The sequence below is a fragment of the Marmota monax genome, unplaced genomic scaffold, assembly GCF_021218885.2.
Source record: "Marmota monax isolate L192 unplaced genomic scaffold, Marmota_monax_Labrador192_F-V1.1 WCK01_AAM20220418_F8-fsc00006, whole genome shotgun sequence".
In the NCBI taxonomy this organism is placed as follows: domain Eukaryota; kingdom Metazoa; phylum Chordata; class Mammalia; order Rodentia; family Sciuridae; genus Marmota; species Marmota monax.
This window is the reverse complement of record NW_026693712.1, coordinates 24,692,089-24,709,662: the sequence shown is the minus strand read 5'-3', so window position 1 is coordinate 24,709,662 and position 17,574 is coordinate 24,692,089. Positions and strand designations below refer to the sequence as shown.

Sequence of the window (17,574 nt, the reverse complement as noted above, 5' to 3'; positions counted from 1 at the left end):
TGGCTATGGAAAAATTCTCTGTCATGCAAGATTGTTCAACACCTGCACAGCATCTAGCATCCCTGTTTCCTATATCACTATGATAACAAAAATTCCCTCCATGAATTATGGAAAAGATTCACAGAGTATAATTGCCAGATTAAATCCAGGATGCCTTGTTGAAATTTGATATCAGAGAAACAAATAATTTTTTGGTATGAATATGTCCCATGTAATATTTGATCTATATTTTCCCTAAAAATAAAATTTGTATTTTTTTAAAATTCATATTCAACTAGGAATCCTGTATCATTACTTGCTAAATCTGGCAACCATATCTTTGAGGAGGTACCAGTTTCTTGAGAACCACTGCTCAGCAGACTATTCTCAAAACCTCATCCTGACTTCTAACATCCAGAATTGTGACCCCCAGGGAATATTTGGGCATCTTCTGAGAAAAGAACTGACACCACAGTATGAGGGCTAGCTTTACTTTTGTGTCATTGGGGCTGGGGAAATAGCTCAGTTGGTAGAGTGCTTGCTTAGCATGTGCCTGTCCCTGGGTTCAATCTCCAGCACCACCAAAAAGAAAAAAAGAAAAAAGAAATATGCAGAAATTCTCTAATACTGGAAACTGTTCTCTAGAACAGTCCAGACTTTCCTATGGCATTGCATTTACTTGTCATTGAATCAGTTCTGTATGCTAATTTTAATTTAATAGGAGTCACAAAGGGACCAAAGGCCATTTTTTTCTAATAAGAAACCATTTAAAAATTTTTCTTTGTAAGAAGAAAGGAACAGTAAGCTGTTTATTGATTTTCATGTTGGTGTGCCTTCTCTCTGAAGATAATGAAGATAAATAGAGAAATAGCATAACTTTTTATTGCATCTCTTGCTGCACATATATCTTCTGAATACCAAAGAGACTTGGATGATATGAAATATAGGGAGGCAGGGAAAAGAGAAATATGGCATAACTTTCTATGCCTGTGTCTCCTACATAAATGGGAGATTTCCTGAGAAAGCATAATTCTTTATGTCTCCCCAAAGTGCCTACACACTATCTTATAATGATAGAAATCAGTTCTTTGGAATATAATTGAAAGAATCAAATGCACCAGAATAAAGTAGATTTTATATTAAACAACATCATGCTATGCATGAGCCAGAAATAAGGCCTAAAAGTATTTTGGAGTAAACTTTTATCAATTTTATAAATGAGGAAAATAATAAGATCCAAAGTGTTCTTAGCTTCTTTGAATAATACATTGGAGCTAGAAGGCAGGCCTCCTGAAAACGACTCCAGATTTCATTTCATTTCCCAAAATCTGATTTTCACAAGAATGACTTTATGAGCTGCTCTAGGAACAAACGTGTTTTTTAGTCAAATAAGACTGGAAGTTGTTGTATACCATCCTTCCCTACCCCAGTGTACAATTTACATTATCCTATTAATTTTTTTGAAAAGTCCTTCAGTAAACAAATTTATTTCACTGTGACTAGCTCATCATTTCCCAAACACATTTGATCATGGAGTTCTGCCAATATGGTGATTTAAAATTTAAGAAATAATATTCTGTGCTACTCCAGAAGAGGGGTTAGAAATATATAAAAATGACAATAGATTTGGCAAGCAGGGACCAAGGTCTCTGTGGTAAATGGACTGTACTCTATTGGTTCCCAAATACTGGCCTGTGAGTACTGCTGCATCAAAATTAATGGAGGAAGAGATGGGCCCATGGTGTGGGCCTATAATCCCAGCAATTTGGAAAGCTGAGGCAAGAGGATCACAAGTTCGAGGACAGCCTGGGCATCTTAGTGAGACCCTGTCTCAAAATAAAACATAAAATGAGCTGGGGATGTAGCTCAGTGGTAGAGTGCCAGGGTTTCAATTCCCAGTACTGGGTGGGGGGAGGGGTTGAGCAGGGATTCTCCAGAGGATCATACAGATGAATATGTGGATATTTAAAACTTCATATTTCCCAAAATGCAGATTCTAGATCTGTTTGGCGTTCAGGAATTTGTATTTGTAAAGTTCTGTAAAACTGAAAACTACTGCCCTTCTACAACTTACACTCTGGAAAAGAGTATAAGTTGCCTGATGTTTGAAACATATATAAATGATGTTTCAAGAAGAATCTATAACTTGTACTGCCTTAGACTTGAACTTCCTATGATCCTAGTCTTTGAGGAACTTGCTGTGGAGACACTTGCATATATGTAACAATTAGGGGGAAATAAAAGGTGATCTAAAATCAATTGCAGGTTTTTATGCTATAGAAGAGGCAGGCATCTATATGTTTACAAAGAAAGACATTTCATGGAGTCTTTAGGATTGATGTGGCAGGCTTGACTTTTTTGTTTTTTTAAATATGGAACGCTTCATGAATTTTCATGTCATCCTTGAGCAGGGGCCATGCTAATCTTCTCTGTATCATTCCAATTTTAGTATATGTGCTGCCAAAGTGAGCACCAGGCTTGACTTTTGACATATGAAGAAATAATGTTGAATTACACAATAATACTGGTTGAATTAAGTCCCCTCCAAATTCATATGCTACAGGACTGGGGTTGTGGCTCAGTGGTAGAGCGCTTACCTAACATGTGTAGGGCACTAGGTTCCACCCTCAGCACTGCATAAAAATAAATAAAGAAAATAAAGACATTGTGTTCATCTACAACCAAAAAAAAATCATATGCTTCCCCCAATACCTCTGAATATGACATTTTTGGAATAGGGTCAATGCAGATATGATTGATTAAGAAGAGGTCATTTAATCAAATGTAACTGGTATTGTAAAAAGGAAAAATGTGAACATAGACATGTAAACAAACATGCACTCAGACAGAAAGTCATGTGAAGATGAAGGCAGAGATTGAGATGACGCTTCTACAAACCAAGGAATACCGAAGATTGCCAGCAATCAGAAGCTGGGAGACAGGTATGGATTGAACTCTCCCTTATAATCTTCAGAAGGAACCAGCTCTGTAGATACCTTAATCTTGGACTTCTAGACTCCAGATTGTGAGACATAAAATTTCTGTTGTGTAAGCCACTTACCTGTGGTACTTTATTTGGATACTCCTAGAAAATTAATACATATGCATAACCAGAAGTTAACCCTAAGTCATAAAGTTTTCTTCCTGTTTTTCTGTCTCTACCTCCCTCAGAGTTACCCAATCTCTGATGTATTTAAAACCTCTACCTCCATACCCATTCAACAGCAGCCATTCATGGATAAGTCAGGAAAGTTGCTGGTAATGATAATAAGATGTTCCCCTTCCTCTAGAGTTCCCTGGTAGTACTATAAAAGCATGCATGGTCTTCAGATTTCTTCCTCCTCCTCCTCCTCCCCTCCTCCTTCTCCCCCCCTCCTCCTCCCCCTCCTCCTCTTCTCCCTCCTCCTGCTCCCCCTCCTTCTACTCTTTCTCCTATCCCTCCTTCCCCCTCCCCCTCCTCCTCCTTCTTCTTCTTCTTACTACTACTACTACTATAACTATTTATCATCATTACTACTAATAGGAATAAAGAAACTGTATTCATATCTACAATTAAAAGTTTAGGGATCATTTTTTAAAATTTTGTAGTTGTAGATGGACAGAATGCCTTTAGTTTGTTTATTTTTATGTGGTGATGATACATGCTAGGCAAGAACTATGCCACTGAGCTACAGCCCCAGCCATTAGGGATCATTTTTACATTACTATTTTTTTTCATGAGCACACTTAGAAATTGAGCTAAGGATATGAGAAAAGCACATAATTTCAGTGACACAGATATCAAATTACTAAGTACAGTCATATATTACCTAACAATGGGTTTATGTTCTGAGAGATGTGTAGTTAGGCAATTTTGTTGTTTTGTGAATATAATAGAGTACATCTGCACAAAACTAGGTGGTGTAGGTCAAAATTCAGGGCAGACTCTTGATGCAATCAGGAGACAGGTAAGAACAAGATGTATAATGCTACTGTCTGCATAACATAGCATACTGTCTTACAGAAAACATCTTTTTGAATAAGTAAATTTCATTCTGAAATAATTGAAGGTATAGTAAATATACAAACCAGTAACATAGTTATTTGTTATCATCATCAAATATGTACTATACACAATTGTATTGTACTTTAATATGTCTGGCAGTGCAGTAAGTTTGTTTTCTCCAGCATCATCACAAACATATGAATAATATGTTGTGCTACATCATATAACACCCACAACTCACTGGGCACTAGTAATTTTCATCTCTACTATAATCTTATGGGACCATCATCATATACAAAGTCCATTGTTGACCAAAACGTTGTTATGCAGTGCTTGAGTGTAATACAGAAATTAATTCTGAAATCCAGTTCCCTTGACATTCAGTCCAACATAAGACAAGTCTAATGATTATAGTAGATGCTTTTGGGCCGCCCCATAGAAACTCTCATCACTTACCATATCAGCACACATAAACAGGGTTCTTCTTCAAGGGTCTTACATGAAACTCTTTGCCTGAATGCCTTCTCTCAGCCAACCAAGGGACAGGTTGGAAATGTGCAGCTAATGCCCCTGGGAATAGCCTTCAGTCAATGACAGATGTGAGTCTAATGAAAAGATATCCTGTCTTACTAATCTCACAGATAGAATAATTCTTGGGATAGGGGTTGGGCACCATTTGCCTGCTGTAGCAACTGTTATCCCCTCTTTTGTGGGGAGATACTGGGGATTGAACTCAGGGATACTCTGCCACTGAGCCACATCCCCAGTCCTATTTTTTTTTTTTATTTAGAGACAAGATCTCACTGAGCTGCTAAGCACCTCACTGTTGCTGAAGCTGGCTTTGAACTCACAATTCTCCTGTCTCAGTTGGGATTACAGGCATGTGCCACTGCGCCCAGTTTGTTATCCTCTTTTTCTTTCTTTCCCTTCACACATGTAAGCCCCTTGAAGAAGAGTTTCATGTAAGACCCTTGAAGAAGAGTTTCATGTAAGACCCTTGAAGAAGAGTTTCTGTAAGACCCTTGAAGAAGAACCCTGTTTATGTGTGCTAGTATGGTAAGTGATGAGAGTTTTTATGGGGTGGCCCCAAAGCATAAGTTCATTGTGTGCTCAATTTTCTGTCTCAGGATCTGTTTCTAGGAAACCTAAGCTAAGAAAATGATATAATAGTACAATTTACTCAGTTAATTTTTAACCTCTAGTTCTAGGCACTGACCAATTTTAGTTGATAAATCCCTCAACACAGACCAAAGCACTTTTATTTCATAGACAAAATGCTACCACCAGGCTGTACACAAAAGTTCTATTTCTCCTTCTTCCAGTGTTACTGGAATCCAGATAGTAGGGTCCAGAGGCAGTAGAAACAAAACTGGACCCAGAAAGAATTTAAGCATAGGTAAGGCTTATTGAGGGGGTTCCTGCTTCAGCATGAAGAGAGACAGCACTAAGAGTGTCAGGTGGCTCAAAGCAAAGGACAAAGGTATACAGCTTTTATGGCATCTACTATATAGGCAGGGTCCCAGTCTCTTGATGTCATCATACGTAGAGGCACCTGTGCTTTTCTGCATTATGCTCTTCGTGGTTGCATGTCTTGTTACATTTTAAATCTTCACCTGAGATGTTACTAGGTTAATAAGGTAAAGGTAACTGCAGATTACTTTAATGACTATTCTACATATGCTCTGCCCCTCATCATCTGGAATTTGTCCCTTATCATCTGGGAGAATCCCCATGTTATTTTCACAACAGGATAGACTATAGTGCTGTCTCAGTGGGTTTGGTGGCAGTGACTTTGTCTATTTGGTTTGGGCCTCTTTTTAAAAGTGTTTCTGCTGACCACAAAGTCATAAAAACTGAGCTGACTTCCCAGCATTCTGTTTTAATTTATAGCCTTAGAGAGTAGTCTTATTTATTTAATTCCTAAGTTGTAATATGTTTGAGAGTTACTTTGATTCCTTTTGGAGAGATTTTATTCTCTTAATCTTTTTCTTTCTTTCTTTTTTTTTTTTTTCTGGCACTAAGGATTAAACCCAGTGCCTTGTGCATGCGAGGCAAACACTCTAGCAACTGAGCTATATCCCCAGCTATTCCTTTAATCTTAAAGGGTGCTGCTTCAGTTGTCACCTCTCCTGCCTCCTCAAACAGGATTGGTTTGCCATATGGCCATGTGACTTGGTATGGCCATTGAAATGTAAGTGATGTGTCTTTAGGTATCAGTGCATGTTTCCTCCCATCCAGTTTTTTCTGTATTGGTGGGTGGTAGATAGATTCTCTGATGACCCCAATTAACCATGCTTCCTGGAATTCATATCTATGTGGATCCCCTTGCTCTTGAGTGTGGGCCGGTATAGGTACATGCCACAAACCAAAAGAATATGGCAAGGCAATGAGATGCTATTTCCATTATTATACTACATAAGACTGCAAATTCTGCCTTGCTAGCACATTATTTCTCTGTAAGAGATTGAAATCTGTCAACATCCCCATGACTTGGAAGTAGATCCTTCCCCAGTAAAACCTTCAGATGAGATGTCCAGACTTGGTGAAACTTTGCTAGCAGCCTTCTTTTTTTTTTTATTCGTTGTTCAAAACATTACAAAGCTCATGATATATCATCTTTCATACATTTGACTCAATTGGGTTATGAACTCCCATTTTTACCCCAAATACAAATTGCAGAATCACATCGGTTACACACTCACATTTTTACATAATGGCATATTAGTGACTGTTGTATTCTGCTACTTTTCCTATCCCCTACTATCCCCCCACCCCTCCCCTCCCATCTTCCCTCTCTACCTCATCTGCTGTTGTTCAATTCTCTCCCTTGTTTCCCCCCCCTTTCCCCTCACAACCTCTTTTTTTTTTAATTTATTTTTTATTAGTTGTTCAAAACATTACAAAGCTCTTGACATATCATATTTAATGCATTAGATTCAAGTTGGTTATGAACTCCCAATTTTTCCCCAAACCTCACAACCTCTTATATGTAATTTTGTGTAACATTGAGGGTCTCCTACCATTTCCATATGCTTTCCCTTCTCTCTCCCTTTCTCTCCCCCCACTTGTCTTTGTTTAATGTTAACCTTTTCCTCATGCTCTTCCTCCCTGTTCTGTTCTTAGTTGCTCTCTTTATATCAAAGAAGACATTTGGCATTTGTTTTTTAAGGATTGGCTAACTTCGCTTTGCATAATCTGCTCTAATGCCATCCATTTCCCTGCAAATTCTATGATTTTGTCATTTTTTAGTGCTGTGTAATACTCCATTGTGTATAGATGCCACATTTTTTTTATCCATTCATCTATTGAAGGGCATCTAGGTTGGTTCCACAGTCTAGCTATTGTGAATTGTGCCGCTATGATCATTCATGTGGCAGTATCCCTACAGTATGCTCTTTTAAGATCCTCAGGGAATAGTCCGAGAAGAGCGATAGCTGGGTCAAATGGTGGATCCATTCCCAGCTTTCCCAGGAATCTCCATACTGCTTTCCAAATTGGCCTCACCAATTGCAGACCCACCAGCAGTGTACAAGTGTACCCTTTTCCCCACATCCTCGCCAACACTTATTGTTTGACTTCATAATGGCTGCCAATCTTACTGGAGTGAGATGGTATCTTAGGGTGGTTTTGATTTGCATTTCTCTGACTGCTAGAGATGGTGAGCATTTCTTCATGTACTTGTTGATTGATTGTATGTCCTCCTCTGTGAAGTGTCTGTTCAGGTCCTTGGCCCATTTGTTGATTGGGTTATTTGTTATCTTATTGTTTAATTTTTTGAGTTCTTTGTATATTCTGGATATTAGGGCTCTATCTGAAGTGTGAAGGGTAAAAATTTGTTCCCAGGATGTAGGCTCTCTATTTACCTCTCTTATTGTTTCTCTTGCTGAGAAAAAACTTTTTAGTTTAAGTAAGTCCCATTTGTTTATTCTTGTTATTAACTCTTGGGCTATGGGCGTCCTATTAAGGAATTTGGAGCCCGACCCCACAGTATGTAGATCATAGCCAACTTTTTCTTCTATCAGACGCAGTGTCTCTGATTTGATATCTAGCTCCTTGATCCATTTTGAGTTAACTTTTGTGCATGGCGAGAGAAAGGGATTCAGTTTCATTTTGTTGCATATGGATTTCCAATTTTCCCAGCACCATTTGTTGAAGATGCTATCCTTCCTCCATTGCATGTTTTTAGCCCCTTTATCAAATATAAGAAAGTTGTAATTTTGTGGATTGGTTTCTGTTTCCTCTATTCTGTACCATTGGTCCACCTGCCTGTTTTGGTACCAGTACCATGCTCTTTTTGTTACTATTGCTCTGTAGTACAGTTTGAACTCTGGTATCGCTATACCTCCAGATTCACACTTCCTGCTTAGAATTGCTTTTGCTATTCTGGGTCTTTTGATTTTCCATATGAATTTCATGATTGCTTTCTCTATTTCTACAAGAAATGCGGTTGGGATTTTGATTGACATCGCATTAAACCTGTAGAGAACTTTGGGTAATATCGCCATTTTGATGATGTTAGTTCTGCCTATCCATGAACAGGGTGCATTTTTCCATCATCTAAGATCGTCTTCTAAGATCTTCTTCTATCTCTCTCTTTAGGGTTCTGTAGTTTTCATTATATAAATTTTTCACCTCTTTTGTTAGGTTGATTCCCAAGTATCTTATTTTCTTTGAGGATATTGTGAATGGAGTGGTTTTCCTCATTTCCATTTCATAAGTTTTGTTGCTGATATACAGCAATGACTTTGATTTATGCGCGTTGATTTTATATCCTGCCACTTTGCTGAATTCATTTATTAACTCTAGCAGTTTCTTTTAGACCCTTTTGGGTCTGTTAAATATATTATCATGTCATCCACAAATAGCGATAATTTAAGTTCTTCTTTTCCTATTTTTATGCCTTTAATTTCTTTTGTCTGTCTAATTGCTCTGGCTAGTATTTCAAGAACTAAATTGAATAGAAGTGGTGATAGAGGGCATCCCTGTCTTCTTCCAGATTTTAGAGGGAATGCCTTCAGTTTTTCTCCATTTAGGATGATGCTAGCCTGAGGTTTAGCATATATAGCTTTTACAATGTTGAGGTAAGTTCCTGTTATCCCTAATTTTTGCTAGCAGCCTTCTTAAGAGACCCTGAAACCAAGGACCCAGCTAAACCATGACTGGATTTTTTACCCACAGAACCTGTGACATACTAAGATAGTGTTGTTTTAAGTTGCTAAATTGGTGGTAATTGGGTATACAATAAAAGAAAATTAGTTGGCAGTACAGCAATAGAGCTTCCCTCAGGCTAGATTCCAGCTGACCCAATGGACATGTAGGATGAGAGCAAAATAAAGTTTTTGTAATTAAAGACATTATGATTTTGGAGTGTTACTGAAGCTTAATCTATTCTGATTAACTTTTATAGGTAAAGTCTTTTGCTGTCCCCATCTGCTACCATGTTATTGATAAGAATCTCAGTAAGACAAAGATTGCAATATATGATTGCATAAATGGTGTGGCTCTACTTTGTGTACAACCAGAGAAGTGAAAAATTGTGCTCCATTTGTGTACAGTGAACCGAAGAGCATTCTGCTGTCATGGATAACTGATTAGAACAAATTAAAAAAATAAAAATCTCAGTAAAGACAGTCACCTGTAGTTATGAAGAGATCACAATTTTGTATGGAACCAAACTTTGGTTTAAAAATTTTACCTCCCAAATTAATACTCAGCTATAATAATCTTTATGCCTTTCTCAACTTCTTTCAGTTTTAAAACTTGACTTCATCAAAGTTAAGACCTATTCAAATCCTATCTTTGAAATGCAAATAGTACTAATATCATGCCAAATTTCAGAGTAGTTATTTCAAAATCTAAAACAGCTAGTTCTATCCTTGTTAAAAATAACAACAGCGTCCCTTTCTGTTCGGTGATTTGCCTTTCTGACATTTTGCGTTTAGCAGGAGGTTAATTAGACACAATCGCAAAGCTGCTGTGTTGCCCCAGGGCACAACACAATGGGCCAATTTGGAGACACTGTATCTTAGAAACCCTAGGAGATACCAGCTTGAAATTTCTAGCAGGTTTAAAACGGAATCTTCTTTACAAATTTACTAGCTTTATTGGAACTTTAGGTTTGCAACATAAGCCCCTAATTGGACTAAAGTTTCCATTGCAATGAACTGTTCAAGGACATAATGAAAAGTCAACTTTCTTATGTGTTTATCTACTTCTTGATTCCAGGCACAATTGGAAATGCTAATATCCAGATGCCCTTCTATAGAAAGAAACTGAAGTGCAGAAAAAAAAAATGTATATGCAGAAAAAAATATTTTGCAGGTTTTTCTGTCCCAGAAAATAACTCATACAATTAGCCCATCAGTGAAATAGGGATCAAATGTAAATGCAGAAAATGAGGATACTAGAGACAACTAACTGCTCAGTTCTCTGAAGTTTGCAGCACAAGGAAGAAGGAAATAATCACAACCTGCAGGATTGAAAGCATTTCCTGACAGGAAACCATCCTCAGGCTTCTACCTTCCACTTCTGCCTTCCATTCTGTCTTAGTCTGTTTGGGCTCTACCATAACCTGGGCGGCTGATGAACAAAGAAATTTACCACTGGAGGCTGGGAAGTCTAAGATCAAGGTGTCTGCAGATAGGATGTCTGGTGAGGATCCATTTCAGAGCTGGTGTTTTCTGTGTTCTCACATGGTGGAAGAGGGAAGGAGTCCCTTGCAGGCCTCCTTTATAGGGCACTAATCACATTCATAAGAGCTCCACCCTGATGGCCTACTTACTTCCCAAGGGCCCCACTTCCTAATACCATCACCTTTGAGATTAGTCTTCTACATACGACTTTAAGGAGACAAACACATGCAGACCATAGCAACTCATAACTGACTTGGAAGGCATTTGCTCTTCTTTGGTGAAATGTTGTTTTTCTGAGACTCGGGTTAGGTCACTTTCCTAATGTTATTGTCCCACTACACTCAAGTAATTGATTGAGACAGCTCTGAATTCTAATGTCAGTTCCCTCACCTACTTGTCATGTGAATTTAATCAAATTGTTTTGCCTCTTTAAACTTCAGTTTCCCCAAAGAGGTCTACTACTTCCGAAGTTGTAGAGAGTTCTAAGATAATATATGGAAAGTCCTTGACCCAGAGCTGGCTACCTTGTTAAGAATTTTTGCTTTTTTTTATTATTAAACTATTCATGCTGGCAGCTAGTCATGTTTGGCTCTGAAATCTTTGGAAAAGTATTAAATTTTTTTCATGTTGTGCTTTGTTCCTCAGCTACCTTTTGAGTTTCATAAGAGCAAAGACCAATTGTCATCATTCTTTCTGTTTAAACTTTTATGGTGTAAATGGTGATGACATTTACCTCACATGGACCTGTCACAATGAATTGCTCTCTAGAATCCTTTACCATATTGAATGGTGGATGGGACACACAATAAAGTGGTAGTATTAATTTCACTGACGTTGCTAGAATATGATAATTTTCAACTAATGAGAATTGTAAACCTGAGCATTAAAATTAATAACTTAGATTTCTCAAGATTTATGAGCAAAATACTTTTAGTTTGTTGGACTTCACTTATTTATTTTTTGCTGGACTTTATTACATTAAAGAATTATGGATTTGTTTCTCTATGCCTGCTTTCAGGTGTATTCCTATGTTAAATCAGTCTGTTTTCAGGGATTTTTCAAAAAACATGCCTCATGAATTCAGGCATGAAAGGCAAGATTCTCTTTACATATTCATAAATTTGTAGAGGAGACTCAGGCTTCTCAGGAGAGGGTAAATTTGAGGCAGGAAGGTTTGAAATGCTCAAGGCTGTTTTTTTCTCCAAGGAGAAGTTCTCACATCTGTCTTCTCAGATTCTAGAAAGGAATACAGTTGTCTATGAAGCTTCTAAGACCCAGAGAAATCACTATGAATCTAGAATAAATTTTTGTGCATAGGTAAGAGGACTAGTGAGTCATATAAACATTCTAATATTCCATTGCTATCTTAAAATCCTTGGGTATAGAAATCTAATAACAGAGAGAAGATAACTTTGCAGCCAGGAATTTCTATCATCTGTGGTTGCCTGGGTCTCTTCTTGGCCAGCCTATACTCTTGAGAACAAGAGAGTGGCAGGAGACAGACCACCACGGTCTGAACAGGTGATGGATTTTACATAAAGCCACCAATTGAGTGGTGCATGTTATCACTCTGTTTTTACACTCTCTGAGGGTGGCATATTTGCCCTAAAGTCTCACTGAAACTATCAGTTTTGGTTTCAAAATACCATACATTTTAGTGCCAGTTACTTAGCAGCAAATGTTTTCCCAGGAGAAATACAACTTGTATTTCCTTGCTTTAGCCACATCTCTTCATTCCCCTGCCTCCCAACCACACTCTTGCCTTTTCCAAAGTATCTATAGACAGTCACCTCCTCTGTCATACTCCAGTCTCTGATGATGAATCTGGTGTGACCTGCGTATGCACATCACTCAGACCCTCCTTTGGCATGAAAAGGCTACTCAAGGTGTATAAGTATTTACTATCATCATATTTTGTTGTATGTTGTCATTGTTGATTGATTTTTTAATACGTTAATCTTGTCATGGGCAATTAATTTAATCAATGAATACATCAGGTGATAACAACAGATGAATGTTTTATCATTAGAATAATGAAAACTACATCAGTTATGCTGATTCTTGGGACAGCTAAGATTTTCTGCATTGTTCTAATAGTTGGATGCGCTGCTATTATGAGGCAGGCCCTAAAAAAACATTACTAAGGGGGTCACTCATGTATAAGTTCATTCAAAGACCAGGCTGCTGGGCTGGCCCAAATATCATTAATATGTAGTTCAAATCTCTAGGCCCAAGACAGCTTCTCCAGTTGCCATTTCTTCCATGTTAGGAAGGAGGCAAGAGGGGTCTAGAGGAAGTGGCTTCTCTTTATAGAGATGACCAGAAGTTCCCATATCTATTGAACTCCCAGTTTAATATCTTATGCTAGATCCCATTTGGCTTCACTTGATTACAAGAAAAGCTGAGAAATATAATCTCTGGCTGGTCAATGATATGCCAAACTCAACCTTCGGGCATCCTGTTTTTAAAAGGAAGAAAGGAAAATGAGTATAAGGGACATCTGGCAGTATCTGCCAAATTCTTTTTATGTTAACCGAAATGGAACAAGAAAAGTTTCAGAATCACTAGGAGAGCCAGGAAAGGCCATTCATCTTTGTTACACAATTCCTCTCTGACATTTATGTCTAGAAATGTTTGATGGCCAAAGTAGGACACATATTTCTGGTTTCTGTCTAAGCTAATATAGATTTATGGTATCATTGGATCCACCAAATAAAATATGGTTTCTAGAGAACACAGAAACAAGTAACCTACTCAGACCTGAATGTTACTCCCCACTACACTTCAAGTGCTAGGTTTGCTACACGATATTGCAGTCATTAGCCCAGCTATGGACCTTGTGAGCCCTATGGTATGGTAGTCCAACATTATGTGTCCCACTTTGAAAAGGGCCAACATGTAGAGAGTATAAAGGGGCAACCAATAGACATAACCTGAAAAACTAACCCAGAATGCATCATTAATAATAATGATAATAAATCTTAAGTGTGAGTGTGTCAACTATTTAGAATTAAATTATATTTAGAATTTTTCTTTGGTTTTGCTAACTGGTAAATGAAAAGGGCTACCCTCTCTAAGGATGAATGCTTTTTCTGTTTTCATGAGACATCATATCATCTAATTGATCAGTATATATGCTCATCTTCCCTTTTGTTACCCTTGCTCATAAATAATCTTATATAGTTTAAATGTAAAATTCTAAAACCTTTGTTTATGTAGCATAAAATTCTTCTCTTTCTTGCACAAAACAGATATAGGAACATTCTTCTAATAGCAAAAACTATCTTAACAATTAAAATGTTGATAAAATTTGAACAGAAAACCATTGACATACATATTTTTAAAATGTATCTACAAAAGAAATTAAATCATTCTAAATATAGGTCTGTGATTGAATTTTTACAATTTTAAAACTAACATATGTAAATTTAAACTTTTTCCCTATTGAATCCATAATTATATTTGCACTATTATATTAAACAAAGTATATTTGCAGTTCAGAGGTAGAGAGAGAATTTTAAAATGTCGTTGTGTTCACATTATACATAATTGACTCCTTGACTTGCTATTCTCTCTGTCTATAATAAAACAACTTATGGGGCTGGGGTTGTAGCTCAGTGGTAGAGCACTTGTCTAGCATGTTTGAGGAACTGGGTTTGATTCTCAGCAGCACTATAAATAAATAAAATAAAATAAAGGTCAATCCATAACTAAAAAAAAATTAAAAACAAAACAAAACAAAAACTTATGTTCTTTTTAGCAAGCAACTCCCCCAAAAGTAGAATATAAAATTTTTGTTAAGTTTGATTGCAGAACTAACAAACAAAAGCCTTCAAAGGGGGTTTAAAAAAAAGAGTTGTTTGTATTATAATATGAAAATTCTTTCTTTATAAACAATTGAAAATTAGTAATGTATTAGATTACTCTTTTCTTCCAAATAAGCATTTTGTTGAGTTGTATGATGTTTCAAAAGAGTTTATCCATGAACAGTAGATTTCAAAAAGTTTATGTATAAAAAATTTCCAATCCTCATATTGTTCTTCAATTCTCATTTTGCTAAAATAAAAAAGTGTAATTGAATTCACACTTTGCCTTTCTCTCATCCTCCTATATGGTTAAGAATTTCAGAGACTGAAAAGTCTGTTTGGGTGAGTTTTATAATAAGAGTCTTCAAGTCTAATCTAATTAGTATGTATTTTAAGAACTAACCCAACTCTATATTTATATTGGAATTTGGCCTCAAATTATAAAAGAGCAAGATAAATAAGTGTATTGGCTGAGATTGGGGAAATTTACAGTCTTCAGAGATTTAGATTATAATATTATATCTAAAGTAAGGATTTAGTTTGGAGCCAAAACAGTGAAGCTTTATCTAAGGGCCACTAATGCCAAAATAAAAGCAGAAAATTGGGAAAGGGAATTAAACACAAAACCAGGTTAAGCTCCCAGCAGGTCCCTGATAATTAATGACATTGGCCACAATTGGGTTATATGACAAGATTAGAAATATCAAGAAATGGCAAGGCAGAAAAGAATCAGAATGTTCATGTTGTTTACAATTGTATTTTTATCCGCCCATCTGTCCTTCTTTGGTTATTATTTCCTGATTTCTTCTCAAAACCACCATCCATTTTTAACGCATCATTTTTAATTCATGTGCTTCAAGGAAGCTCACCAACTCAAATTTAGTTACTCAACATTCCATTTCCCAACATATAGTATTTGGCCCAAAGATGGACATATACCCAATCAGTCAATGAAATATGATCAGACATTTTTCTGGGTCTGCCTCAAGGGTAGTTTTTCTTAAACCTGGAATGTTGTAGAAGTCAGATCCACATCGGCCCTTTCAGATACATAAAGCAATTAATTCCCTTTATTTGAGTAAGCTACTTATGGTTGACTTTTCTGAAACATGCAACCAAAGGATTATGAATGATCAAGTGAATAAACAGCATAATAGCACAATAAAATGCAGACTAGTGTATTTTTATCCTAATATCTGAAAAGGAATGTCATCACAGTGTTTAAACAACAATAATCATGTATTATTATGATACTTTAGATGACTGGGGAGAGCTTGTCTCTGCTTCACAATATCTGAGACTTCAGATGGGAGCTTTAAAGCCTTTAAAGGGTTAGAATCTTCAAAACGCTTCTTCACTCACATGTTGGGAAGCTGATTGTGGCTGTAGGCTGAAGACCTAGCTGATGCTATAGGCCAAATTACTCAGGTGTAGCTTCTCTAGATGCTTGGGCTTCCTCACAGTGTATTGGCTGTGTTTTAAGGAAAAACATCCTGAGAAGGACCAGGCAGAAGTCACATAGCATCACTTCTATCACATTTTGTTAGCAGCAAATCCAGCTCCCATTCAAGGACAGCGGACTAAGTTTTCAGATTCAAGGAGAAGGGTCTTAGGAGGAGTGTTAAAGAATTCGTAGACATTTTAAAGCTCCCAAAGATGAGAAAGGAGAAAAGTTCTTTCATTTATCAGAATTGGAAGTTCAAAGACACTGTATTAACAAATCAAGAAAAAGCTATAATTATTTAGAAATATGGCAGTAAATGCTAAGAGAATTATAAACATAAGTAATTTAAAGTGATTGATTTTGGGTACTGGGTATTCCACACAAGACTGTCAGGAGAGGGTTGCTTAATACTATAAGCTTTTCAGTAGTGTTTAATTGTTTTTCAAACTACTAACATATTATTTTTGGCAAAATTATAAAAATTAAACACTTAAATATATTATTATTATTATTATCATTATCCTCTCTCTCCTTTTCCTTTTCTCTTCCAGAATCTCAACTTAGGTATTCCCTTCTCCAAAAACTCTTTAGCTCCTTTCTACTTATGTTTTTTGGCTTGGATAGCCCTCTTAAGTGCCATGGACTTAACTCCCTCCACATTTTACTATTGTCATCTGTATCTCATGAAAGTGGGGATGCTCCTCAGGGGCAAGTTTTGTTTTGTATCTCTGTATTGCTGAAGTAGAGCATGACAAATGGTATGCGAAAACCACAGAACAAACCTTTTTTTTTTTTTTAATAAATGGTGAGTCCTGACATTTTCAGTAGCCTATTGGCAAGATACGCAAGTGTGTAAGGAGGTATTGTATGTGTACGCGTGTGGGTATGCATTTGGGAGCTGTGGTAATAAAAGAAATGAAATCCTGAAGGATCATCTGTAACAAATCAAAGATACTATTATAAATGCTTGGGACAGGGTGCCTACAGGAAGCATGCGATGATAATAGGAGAGGTGTTTGGGTTGTAGAATAAACATACTCAGTACTGACTATAGGGTTTGAGGGGAATGAGGCCAGTAGAAAAGACACAGAAGAGATGTGAGGAGAGGTAATGGAAAGATTGCTGAAGGCCTGTGATGGTGTAGGAGTGAGGAAAACAATGCAGAAGGATCAGCATTGCCAGGCCTGGTGGTTCTATGGTTTTCCAACTATTACGTCTTTGGTATCTGACACAGTTCTCCAACCCTGATGGGGTCAAGGAGGGTTGCTCCAGTCTGACATACCTGGTTCTTAGGCAAAGTCAAAGCATTTGAATCCAGGACTTCTACAGTTGTATTTCATGGTGCAAAAAGAGGTGGAAAAAAAAGAATGTTTACAATCAGGACGAGGTAAAAAGCTGAAATGGATCAAAATGGGGAGCTTAATATAAGCCAGTTATCAGATCAAGAAAAACTGTTATACTGTGTTTTTCCCATGAATAATTCTATCCAGATTTCTTGTTATATATATTTAGGTATATGTATATGTATATATTTAAGTATGGTTGGGGAAAATGGTATGGATTTCTGCTTTCTTCAAAGTGGACAGTTGGGAATACTATAAGTAGTTTTTAGGCTTTGAAGACCATCCAACAGTAAGAAAAATTACTATGAGACATTAAATTAAAAAATAGAACATAAATTGTGTCTACAGTATGGTAAATATGAAATACTTATCAATGTATATGAAT

At 36.8% G+C, this 17,574-nt stretch overlaps 1 non-coding gene across 1 annotated transcript; it reads right to left on the bottom strand.

The window, feature by feature from the left end:
* Nucleotides 1-2,345: 2,345 nt before the first annotated feature.
* LOC124103809 (U6 spliceosomal RNA) lies at nt 2,346-2,452 on the bottom strand. Its single transcript, XR_006855288.1, has one exon. It is a non-coding gene; the product is annotated as a U6 spliceosomal RNA (small nuclear RNA).
* Between the last annotated feature and the right edge of the window lie 15,122 nt (nt 2,453-17,574).